The sequence below is a fragment of the Hirundo rustica genome, chromosome 13 (genome assembly GCF_015227805.2).
Source record: "Hirundo rustica isolate bHirRus1 chromosome 13, bHirRus1.pri.v3, whole genome shotgun sequence".
NCBI classification, from domain to species: Eukaryota; Metazoa; Chordata; class Aves; order Passeriformes; family Hirundinidae; genus Hirundo; species Hirundo rustica.
Window position 1 is genome coordinate 8,117,857 of NC_053462.1, and position 12,404 is coordinate 8,130,260.

At 46.8% G+C, this 12,404-nt stretch overlaps 1 long non-coding RNA gene across 1 annotated transcript; it reads left to right on the top strand.

The window, feature by feature from the left end:
- Nucleotides 1-7,508: 7,508 nt before the first annotated feature.
- Nucleotides 7,509-11,352, top strand: LOC120758856 (uncharacterized). The gene is made up of 4 exons (XR_005703034.1): nucleotides 7,509-7,644; nucleotides 8,574-8,676; nucleotides 9,306-9,439; nucleotides 9,776-11,352. It is a non-coding gene; the product is annotated as an uncharacterized LOC120758856 (long non-coding RNA).
- Nucleotides 11,353-12,404: the final 1,052 nt, after the last annotated feature.

The window sequence follows — 12,404 nt, forward strand, 5'->3', positions numbered from 1 at the left end:
TAAATAAAAGGTTGGATTTTCCAGCACTTTAAATTTAGACATTTCTTGCCTTCTTTTGTTTCTCCGTGCGCAGCCACAAGGCACTGGGCTGAGCCAAGGGGAGCAGGTGAGCCCCATGGGCAGCCCCAGCTCTCCCACAGGAGGGGCAGCTTCGGTGGAGTCCTGGGAGGGACATCCACAGCCTGGGGGGAGAGGGGAGGACACAAAAAAGGGCACCTTAAGGTTTCCCAGCACTGTGACTTCTCCCCTCTACACACACAGCTGTGCAGCCCCCACCCACAGCAAGTACTCCCCATCCCATCCCATCCCGGTGGGCTCCGGGAAGACAAGTGCCAAGTGTCTGAGAGGCGAGTGTGGTTCATACCAGATTTCTCTCATTTCTCTAATTGAGGGAAAAAACATTAAGAAAATAAGTGAAGCAAATAATCTTGGTTTCCTTTATATCATCTAAGGGTATGGATGTCACCAAACTAATTCACAGAGGTGTTTCCTTTTGTGTGATGGAGTCCACCCCAGGCCTGCAGGATCAATATTTAATTGTTTAAAGGGATATTGTATTCCTTTCCTGTCACTGTTGTTAATGCCTTCGCTCTCTGTAATCCCATGGGGTCTTTTCCTGGGGATCTGATCAGAAAGATTACCCATCACTCGGGGGTGGTGGGAGGAAAGTCCCAGCCATAAAAGATTCAGGAATGCATTGAGCTGTTTTCTCTCTATCTCCTAATGAAGTGATGAAGCGTGTGCCACAAAATTTAACAGGGTTTTGTGGCAAATCAGGTCGCACTGCTCAGAGGAGGATTAAACCTTCATCGTTGTCCCATAAATCATTGCATCAGCTACATTTATTCTGATGGATGGTCTGGACTCTGCTGACAATATTTTATCTCTGGAAGCGCCTGCAGCCTGTGCCCTGATGTGCAATTTCTTTTTACTGCTAAGCCGAGAGGCACCGAGCGCATCCCCTCGGAGGCCTCCCCCCAGGCTCGCTATCCCAAATCCATGTCAGAAACCAAAGCATCACCATGAACCCCTGTCCAGGGCAAGAACAAAGGCAAAGGGGGTATGGGAAGCCAGAAATGTCCTCCATCCCCAGCAGGAGTAGCTCTGGGATTTGTTCACCTGCAGCACCCTTCCGGCCAGGCCTGGCGCTGACTCGGGTCAGTATCTCCACGGGATGGTCCTGGCCAGGGCCACGGTGCAAAGTGAGGGCTCCAGCCGCGCTCAGCCTCACCTGGCAGAGAAGGGGACACAACAAAATGCTTTTTCTAAAAAAACAATCCGGAGATGCCACGGGGGTTAAAGCACGTCAGGCAGACACAGGGACTGTTTCCCAAGTTCTCATCCCGTCGGCCAGGGGACAACAACGGGCGGCGTGTGGGCAGAGCCCGTCACAGCCACAGCGGGTCCCCTTGCTGTGACCTCTGTCCACACCTCCTGTCCCTTGTTTCCCTCTCACATGAGTCCTTTTGGTCACTAATCTCTGCACGGGAGCGTGTCCCTGGGGAGCCACCACCCCACAGAGTGGCTCTCTGCCCCATAACTTTGGGCACCACCCAGCCCATGCTCTAGGGACAAGCAGGGGCAGCTGAGCTGCCCAGAAGCCTGCACAGCTTCCCAGTTATTTCATCAAATTAGAACTTTCTTTTGGAGCTATAATTAAATCTGGTGTGTGCACCATTTATGCCAGCACGCTCAGGGGAGAGAGCTGAGCTTATGAAAGAAGCCCACAACCCAAACACCAAAATGAGCGTCACAAACTTTCTTTTCTGAGCACTGGCAGAATGCAGGGTGAGCACAGCAATGCAAACCACCTCCCCAGGACAGGTGGCGTGAGGCCACGCTTGGTGGCAGCACGGGCAGCACAGGTGATGCAGCAGCTGCTGCCAGTTTGCATGTGGCTAACCCAGGGCAATAAAGGCTGCCTGAGCTGCACACTACTTCCCAGCCAGAGGAGCTGTGCCTGGTAAGAGGAGGAGGTCTGGTATGTTGGGGGGGAAATATGGGGTGTTTTGTGTTCAGGTTTGAGCTCTTTAGGGTTTTGTGTTTGTGTGTGGGGGGAGGAAGTGGTGGGTCATGGCTCAGGTGCCCTGTGTGTGATGGGGCAGGGCTGCTGTCAGTGTTATAAATTACCAGTAAATGCTAAAAGCCTCTAGCAGGGCTGTGGAGGGGAGGTGGGTAATGAGGCAGGGGACAGAGCTGGAGGGATGTGCTGCAGCTGGGCCCACCTCTGTGGCAGGGACAGGGAGGGCCCCAGCAGGGGTGGAGGGGCGTGCTGGGGCTGCCTGAGGGCTGGGACAGCACCTGGACAAGGCCTGAGCAATTTTCTTTTTTAGGGTACTGCTAGGGGAGATGAGGCTGCACAGTGCCCAGCTCCTGTGCTGGGGGTCGTTATTCTCCCTGGTGACAATCCCTGTTCGGATGGAGATGGCAGTATCACACCCATACATCTGGAAGCCAGCACAGTTATTTATGCAAAGGAAAAAGCCCTTTGTAAAAAAGGTCTATTCATCAAGAAAAATAATTTCCTGCCAAGGGAGGTGCCCAGAATTTGAGTCTCAGTTATGCTTTCAGTACTAATTATTGCTTAAGGTTAAAGATGATTGGGAGGGAAAATTTATCCCTGTTATTGGCTTCATTAGGAGGAAATACTACAATGCAAAGTATAAGCACCTAATGTAGATGAACCCACAGTAGCTGCTAATATATAAACCACGCACTGCTCAGAATATCAGGTGAAAGTGGTTGGCAGTGGAGCAAGTACCAAGGAGTGCCAACCCACAGGCCCACCCAGTCTGTGTGCCCTGCCCTTGGGCACCCAGTTGTCCCCTGTATCACAGACATGAACCCTTGGCCTGACTGAGGCCATGCTTTTGTTTTGGTAGCTTCATGAAGAAAATACAACCCCAGGCTTAACAGCTGTCTTCCCAGGGCAGTGCTGCTCAGCCCAGGTGTGCCTGCACGGGTAGGAGGGGCTGCTTGAAAAAGCTGCTGTGGCGTACGTGACAGGGTTAACAGTCCCTTCCCCTGCTAAGGGTGGGAAGGTTTGTCACTGGTAGGAACGGGCTATTGCGGCAACCAGGCCACATCATTTTGTGAACTGGGTCAAAATTTTCTGCCTCTGGTGTCACCTCGGGCTCTTGGCACGCTGTTTGCTGTCCCAAAGAACAGGTACCTGAGCTTTTGTCCTGCTGGACAAGCACGGTGGTTTGAATAGGATGCTCAGCATGTGCCTGGCACAGAGCCCTGGGTTTCAGCATAGTGTGAGCCCTGCCTGCTCTGCTTGGGTGAAAGGTAGCAAAGCACCTTACTTGAGCTTTGCTTGGTGGAGGGCGCTTCCAAAATCTGCCAGTGGCGTGAGAGCGCTGTGAGGCAAAAGGAAGATGCATGGCCGTGGCAGGAGGCTGTGTGAGAGCCCTGCTCTGCAGCAGGGAGCCTCCTGCGAGGGGCTGCCAGCAGGCAGGGAGCAGCGGGCTCCTCCCTGGCAGCGTGTGCTGCCCGGGGTGACTCAGCTCCAGAAGTGACTGTGTTCATCGCAAATACCCCTGGTGATGCAGGGACAAGGCCAGTGAATTACTCAAATTACTTGAATCTCCCCAGTGGTGTGCGGAGATTCAATCTCAGCCTGGCATTAAATCAAGTCAGTGACATAGATCAAAGGATACTGCTTTAATCACCTCGTTAGGCCACAGACATCATTAGTTACTCATTATGATGTGTTGATGCTGGCATTCTCTCTAACACAGTTATGTACACTCGCTATCAGACATTTTTCTCATCAAACGGGATGTCAATACTTTAACATCTTAATGAGTTACAGTCAATATCCATCGCAATAAAGCTCGTGTTTTCTCATGATTTCATCTACCCTTAGGGTTTTGATTAAAATGGCTGCTTTTTGCAGGTAATTGATTGAGGAATTAGGGAAATTCCATGTAGGAACAAGCACATGCTGCTATGCAGGCTCTGAAAACCTTCAGTTGTCTGCAAGTGCTTCAGATACTACAAGGGAGGTTGCAATTTTAATATGGATTTTGGATACTGTTGCTTAATTCTTCTTTCCCAATCACTTGTAAAACAGATTTAGTATCAAATAAAGTAATTAAAATATCTAAGAGCGTATTGGAAAATGTTCCAAGCAAATAATTGGTTTGCCAAGGTCTGAGAATGAGAACAAGACCTGCTGTCAGGTGAGCACCAGTTTGGATGCACATGCTCAGTAGGAAGGTTTTCTGATTTACTGCATCGGCAACATATTAAATCATTCGCAGGAACACAAAAGCAGGCAGAACAGACTGCAGTGTTATTTCAGGTGCAGATTAAGTAGGTGTAAGTTTGCAGAAGTCCCCAGTTGTTCAAATTAGGGGTGAGGCATCACCTATTTCAGCAAAGCAGATTTTTTTGCTGCGTGAAATGTGAAAATTTGCCAATGTAGTGGGAGAGTGAAGTCTTGAAGCTTCCCCAGCCCACTGACCTCCTCCTAGATTCATCTGAGAAAAATGTTCATACCCCTCCAACGAAGAGACATGAAATATGAGAAGGAAGATGATGTAGCAGCAGCCAGCCTGCAGAGCTGACTTAGAGCCCCGTGGCTGCCTCCCACCCAGAGGGGCCAGGCCAGACCCCGCACAGGGCTGTGCTGCTGAGGCTGCCTCTCCCTGCTCTTCCCTTGGGCAGGGGCAGAGCTCTGCCCACAGCAACCCTGCCACTTCCACCCATCTGGCCAAATCCTGGCTCCAGTTAGGTATAGCACTAAAATACAAATAACTTCAGTAATTCCTCTTTAATTTCCTTCCATGAAATTTGACACTTCTAAGGGTAGATCTAGGGCTGCAGTTTGGGTCTGTAAAGCCACATTCAAACTGTCTTTTATTTTAAAAATATCTTTAAGGCAGGAAAAAACAGCAGAGGTTTCCTGGATCTAATTTAAATCCTGAATTGGACTTTTTTTTTTTTTTTTTTTTTACTCTTTATGGTAGTGAAAGACTATGTGGTTGCTGGATTTGTAGGAAGAAGAGAAAATTTGTTATATTCTTAGCAGGCACTGAAAATAGCAAGCGAGCAGTAGTGATTTGCTTTGGAGCACAGCAGCCGCTCCCACTGCTGAGCTGAGCAGGCGGGGAAGGACCAGCTCCCAGGGCAGACACAGACACAGACACCCCGGGGTGCCCCCGGCGGCTCTGCTGGGCTTCAGGGGCCAGGGAGCAGCCCTGGGCACTGCCCAGCACACACCTGAGCTGTGGGGCCCAGGCACTGCTGGTGAGGGGCGGATGGAGAAAGTAAAAGCCTTAAGGGTTTTGTAGAAATGATAACACGCGAGAGAATGCACGAGGGTTAGTGTCGCAATGAAAAGCCAGCACCCCAAACCCTCGGCTCATTTTGGGTCATCACAACCTGGGGGGTTCCTTGGGACCTCTGCTGAGAGCCCAGGTTTGCATTCCCTGAGGCACAAGTGTTTTCTGGGGTTCTGTCCCCTTGTTCCTGGAGGATTACCTGCTGTGGGGAGGCAGTGTGGAGTTACCAGCAGGAGTCACTTCATTTATCCAGCTTGTCTGCATCCCTGGAGTCCCAAAGTTAGTAAACAAAATAAGAAATCCGCTCAGAAAATACTCTGAATGAAAGCCCCAAGGAGAAATGTGGCTGAAAGTGTTCCTTTACACAAGAAGGAAAAGCCATCGTCTTTCCTTTCTGTGCAACCCTTGCCCCTGTGTCTTACAAAGGTGCAAGGAAATTTTGCATATTTATTTTGAACAGGAACGTGCCGATGAAGAGGTGCAGGTAATGATGAAGGCAAAAGCAGCAGGTGAAAGCATAAATATCCAGAGGGTTGATGAGAAATGAGGCACTCTGGGGCCTGATTCATGGAGTTAGGCAGAAGGAGTTGGGTCTCCGAGCCAAAGGAGCTCCCCTGGCTCTGCCGGGCTGTGGATCACACCCTTGGCACATGGCAAGGATGTACAAGTGCCCCTTGCAGCCAGGCTGCAGATGCTTGGAAGGTGGCTACATCTTTTTCCTACCCTTGCTTCCCAGTTTAGTGCCCACACTTTGAGGGGGCCAAGGGCTGCACGCAGGAGATGGCTCTGCTGGCCACGAGTGCAGCTGGGGCAGCCATCCCTGCGGGCACAGCTCGGACAGGAGGGGATTCACCGGGGGAGATGCAAGGGAGGGGCTGTAACGCCAGGCCCAGCTCTGCCAGCAAGCTCAGGGAAGGGGTTGGATGTACATCAGACATTTTAGCAGGCTTCTGCTACGGAGTACAGCTGGTATGAGCTGAACTGCTCTGGTTCAGGTATGGAACCTTTTGCAGTTAGTTTACATTCCAAATGGTGAGCAAATACTCTATTCATAGGCATTTTAAAGACTGTGAAGTACAAGCCTGGCTGAAGAGCAATCCCATGAGGTGCTGGGCTGACCCAGCCCCAATCTCCTCCCAAACCTGTCCTTCTCCATCGAAATCCTTTTTGGTTGCTCAAAGGAGCAACTTGCCTTCAGATTTATGTGACTGCCTGCTTCCTGTTTTATCAGAAGTCTCTCAAAATCTACCCTTTCCCTAAAGCCTCACTGGCTAGAGGGAGACAAATGAGAACTGTAACTTTCACTTGGGACATTGCTTTGAAGAGTGAAAGTCAGAAAAAACGTCATGGTGGTGATCCTTAAAAATTTCAGAACCAGAAAGCAGGTAAGATGTGCCAAGTTCTATCAACTGCAATTCTTTCTGATTGTAGATCAATGCAGTGATATTTGAGAGTTTATTGAATGACATTAACATTTAGGGTTAATAATAGTTTCTTCAGGTTGATGAAGGTTTCCATGAACCTCTGGAGGGAGAAATTAGTGGCCAGAGCAAGGCAGACTGTGACCCATCCCTCTTTCAACTAATTTTAGTGGGCTTTGCATCAGCTGGGTGTTGGCAGCTTTTTCAGTGTCACTCACTTATGAAGGAGGCTTACCTAGAGTAATTAGCCCATTCACCTCTAACAGAAATTATATGTTCCTTATCTCTTTAATTAGAGTGTATATAATGTTAGTAATGATGTACTATCTGTGCATTAATTTTAAAGGGTTGTTTTGATGTCAGGCTTGCTTATGTAGGTATGAGGATATGCATTAAAACCAGATTTTAAATCCCTGAAGTTATATAGCCCTGCATTTCCAAAGCACTTGACCTTAGAAGGACTTTAGATTGCCCCTTTCTTATGTTTCACTAATTTTTTTTACATTGTGCCTCACTTGGCAAACACTAAATTGCAGGAAGTCATGTGCAGTAAGGGACAGAAACAAGTTCACTTTATCTGGCTCTCAGTGTGGTCATTGGCATGAAGAGGAAGAGAGTGACAACATCTGAGATGACAACACAGCTGCAAACTCTGCAGCTCCACAACCCCACCAGGCTCCTGCAGTTATTAGACCCTACAGAGAAGGGAGAACAGGCAGAGCCAATCTGGTACTTGGATGGAGGTTTGCTGCCAGTTTTTTAAGGATTTCAGCCCAGAAGCTCTGTGTGACTCGGTACTGAGTGCATGTGTTGCTCCCCAAGGAGATGCCACGGGCCCTCCAGCTGAGCACCAGCCCCAAGGAGAACTTTGGTCCTCTTTGTCCCTTTCACAGCCAAACTGGAGATGGAAAGGAACATCTGTCTCAACAGAGGTAAGGCAGACCTGGGAAAAGCAGGGCTGAAGAGACACCCAAGAGTAGGTTTGAGACACAACAGTCTCCTGGGTTGCCATGTCCCAAGACTCATCCAGGCTCAGGCAGCAACACACCATATAAGTGGCACTTGAAAGATGTGATGCTAATTTTAGGAAAACCATCAGTATAATAATAATTTAAAAAGTTCTGGTTACAGAATGAGTGATGGGGAGCCTGTGGTGTTTTCCCAGCTGCAGTTTGAATTTGCTGTGTGGTTGTAGCATTTTTCTTAGGCACTATTCCAGCAAAACACTTGAGTATGTGCTTAATTAAATCATGTGAGAAGTTTAAGGAGCTGGAAAGCATGCAGCTAAATCCTTTGCTGGGGACTTAATATTAATGCCTCAGTTTCCCTTCTCCACCATAGAAAAGAAATATTTACTTCCCATATGGAGTGCTGACAAGCTTAATTCAATCTTCCTTGTAAAGTGCCTTGAGGGCTTTAGGGAAAAGGTGCTATAAAAATCAGAATATTATTCTACACTCCCTAGCAAGACAGGACTTAGCTTTATATATTATCCTGTGGGTGATGCATCTCCCTGTGGCTGACAGCAGGATCAATTAATGTATATAAACCAAAAGAGGCTGTTTAGGAGACTTGTGGTCCATGTAATCTGCTAACACCTGATGACAAATCCAAACTTGAAAAGATGGAAAAGTCAGAGGGTTTAAGGCATTTTAGTGTAAAACCAGACAGTGGAAGACTCTGAAGACTGTGTGTGTCCTCAGAGCAGCAACAGGAAAGGGGCTGTTCCTCCAGTAATCTATTTTCTATTCCTCATTGTTTTTTATGGCCTTTGCTATTCCCTTTTCAGTTTTTCTGATCTTTGGTAAATTAGCAAACTGTGCTTTTACACTGCTCTCTTATTTCAGATTTTCTTCATTAGATTGAGAAGCATCTGGATCTGACCTCAGAGGCAGCTGGAGTTAAGTGAAGACAAGGGAACTGCTGCCAAGGAGAGGCCATCAAGTGAAGCCAGCACGGGAGAGGTTAGGGCAGGGTGGAGCTCTTTTAAAACCCTCTAATTGTGCTTCTCCATTTAAACATGTTGAAAGTGCTGTCCGGGACAGAGTATTGCAAGCAACACACATATTCCTTAAGGTTCACTGATCTCAGTACAGCTAACACAGGTATTTTGGATATTTTTAACCAGTCTTTTCATGCATTGAAATACAAGTATACTGTAATGTCTGCAAAAACAGGTACTCAAAGTGAGTGAAAAAGCGCTACTCCAAACGATCTCCCAGATAAAATGCAAATGATTGAAAATATGAAGCTCTTCACAGGTAGTTGCTGTGAATCCTCATTTCCTGCCTATAGTTCTGAACATTGTAATCTGGCTAATCTTAATTTTTTTTCCTATTTTTGTCATCTTTCAATGACAATATTTAAACTACCACATAGTAAACATCAAGAATCATAGCTACTCCTTTGGCATTTTTATGTTTACTGTGTATTTAATTAATGAAATTATTACAATGAAAATGAGTTTTCTCTAAAGTACGTGAAAAAGTAATAACAGCAATTCACAAATGAGTGATTCGTTTGTTTAATTTTTTAAAATATGACCGTTGGCGACTCCTTTCTCTGTTTATGTGTTTGGGCCCTGCCTTTCCAGGATTCAGCCTCTTCATGGAAATAATATTTCCTCTTCTATGTCTGCTGCACTTGGCACACAGTGGAGTCTCATTACTCAACAGAGACTCTACGTGCCACGAAAAATAAATAATTAAACTCCAGCTATTCCAGTAGGTAAATACTGCCTTTCTCACCCCTGTGCATAAAGCAGCCAGTGTTCCACACCTGGCAGTGATCTCCTCTGGGAGTTCAGCCTCCTTGAAGTCCTCTGGCATGAAACCTTAACGTGCTGACACAGTGTGTGCCACCCCAGGGCTGCCCTGGGCCACAGGGCAGGGGGCAGCTGGGGTAGGGGTGCCCACCACCCGCTCCAGCTGCTGGGCTGGAGACCAAGGTGGAGGAAGTTTACAACCAAATTTTGTTTGTACAAGTAAACCTCTTCCAGCACCCTTTAGAGCTGTAGCTTCTGTATGTGCTAGGCAGAAGTTGTCATGTTTTCCTCTATTTCAGCAAAGATTGGCTTTATGATATCTGGCATGGTACATGGCCTGGGAGTTCCACACAAATACTCGAGAAGGATGAAAGGCTGTTTAGCTTCCACCAAAAGAGAGAAGAAACACACACCTGCCTCCCTGAGATTCTCCAGCTCCACAGCTCTGAGGGCAGTGCTGCACTGGCATTCCTAGAAACTGTGGGTAAAGGCAGAATTTGGGGGGCCAGTGGGGCACATCTCTGTCTGATCAGTTTTGCTCTTGCGTCTAGATTCTGCAGCTTCTTCTCATCTGTGATTTACTGTGTTTTCCCCTGAAAATATATCTTCCCTCACCCTGGGGAAGTGTGAGGAAATCTCTGAGTTTTCTCTTCCACACATGCTGTAGCTTCTACCCCAAGTACTTTCGGTGTTCGAGTAACGATGTGAAAAAGGCCACCCCCCAATTTGGATGTAAGGGGAATGACTCCATCAGGAGTTTCAAACGAAAGCTGATGGAGGGACAGGTTACGCCAACCAGACCTTGCGGCTCCGACTCGTGTCAGAAGTGCATTAACCCCTGCTGATGCCCCACAGGCACTGTGGAGACGGCGGCACACAGCCACCTGAGCTGCTGGCAGGGAAAGCCTTTGTGCAGCTGGAGGGGCGCTGCCAGCGGGCCAGGGGCCGGCTCCCGGCAGCACCCTCTGTGCCCCAGTGCCACGTACCTCTGCCTTGCTTTGGCGAGGACGGCCGTCACCTGGTCCTTTGCAATGAGGACCTGGCTTCCAGATTTTTAAACATAAGGGAGGGGAATCCAGAAGGCTGACAGCAAAACAGTGATGAAGATTCATTGCTACAATGACCAGAGACAGAGGATGCAGAGAAAAGCAGCTTCACATGATTTGTGTCAGAAAGGTACCTGCTGTAAATCAGAGCAGTTCTAAAGATGCTGTGATCTACAGCAGCCTCCTAAGGCAAACCAGAACCCCCATTCATAAGCAATATATCTGTTTATGTAAAGAGGGGAAAATATTACAGGTCTCACAGTGCTCTTTCCTGCCAAGGAAAAATCTGAAGCATTAAATGTGCAGAGTGGCTTGGTGAATCAAAGCTGGGCAAAGGCTTTAAATGCGCCACGTGTTCCTTGCTGGAGCTCCGTTGCTGGCAGCTGATGGCAGTTCACTACTGGCTCTGGACAGTGCAAAAAGCACTCTCAATGACAGCGAGGGAAGAGGAGAAAAACCCTCCCCTTCCTTAAAACTGGATTGAGGAAATGGATCCTTAACATGGTGGACTGTGACTAGGGCCCTGCTTTTGAAACGTGATCCACGTGTGCAAATCCCACACAGACCAGATGCCAAAACCGCAGTGATTCTTTTGACATTTCAGTTGAGAAAGAGAACAAATGTGTTCTGTATTCATCTGTTCTTTTTTTTGAAACAAAACCAATTAAATTAACTTTGAAACAAGGGCTTTGATTGCTATCTCTGTGGCGTCATCTTTACGTTGATGTAATTCTATAGACTGATGGCATCACTGCTGATTTGCACTGGTGTAAGAACAATCGGGCTCTGTGTTTTCCGGGCAGCGAAGCTGCTTGTGTTTTGTGTAAAGAAAGGAACTCAGTCAAACAGCTTTAAAGGGAAATAAATTAACCAAGAAATTCAGAAGGAGCCAAAAGCAATATAAGCACAGATACAGCTACAATATTCCAACTGTATTGCTAGTTTGAAAAAAATACCCAGGCTAATTAAGGAAGTATTGACTTCCCTATAGATGTGTATGCTGATCTTCGTTTTTGAGTTCTAATTGACATCCAAAGGTGAGCAATTTAATAAGTTTCTGCAGTTTTATGTGTTTTAGTATATGTACTTTACAGCCTTTCTTTAAGATAGTTTAATGAATGTAAGCTCCCCTTCCCCTTCAAATAATGCTGTGCAGCATGAGAAAAATCAACTGTAAGGATTAAAATGATAATTGACCTGGTGTGAAAGTAGGAGAGAAAGTTCTCCCTGAGCTGAAATTCTAGCTGCTTCTGTGTGAGGAGGAGCTGACCTTTGTGTATGACCAAGGATTTCACTATTGATGACGTGTGGCAGGCACTGGGATTTATATGTGTATATTTATTTATTTATTTATTTTCACCCAGTAAAGCACAATCAGGACTTTCAGTATTCAGCTTTAATGCTCATTTTTTTCTGCTATAGTTGCTATTATGCTCTCACTCTGGGGATGTCAAACTCTTGAAAAAAGCAATTGTTTTGCTTCAGGTGCAGTAAAGCTAACAAATACTGTGCTTGGGGTGAGAGACAGAGGCTTTGTGTGTATCAAGGAAATTTGGTGTATGAAGAGAGTGGAGCTGGGCCTAGGACTGACCTTGCCAACAAATGAGGTGAGCCTCAGTATTCTTCACTGTAGCCATAGGATTACAGGATTAGCAGCTCATGAGTGGAATTTTAGAGAATATTTTTATTTTTTAAAAAATTGAAGAAAAATAAACCCACAAACATTTGAAACCACTTAAACTTGAATCTAGGTTTATTTCACATTTCTGTATTGAAAAAAACCCCAGTCCCATGACTGTGTGCAATACATTCTGTTCAGTGCCATTTCCATTCAGTCTTTACTATTAACACATAGGATAGGCCACTGAAGGCCATGGATATA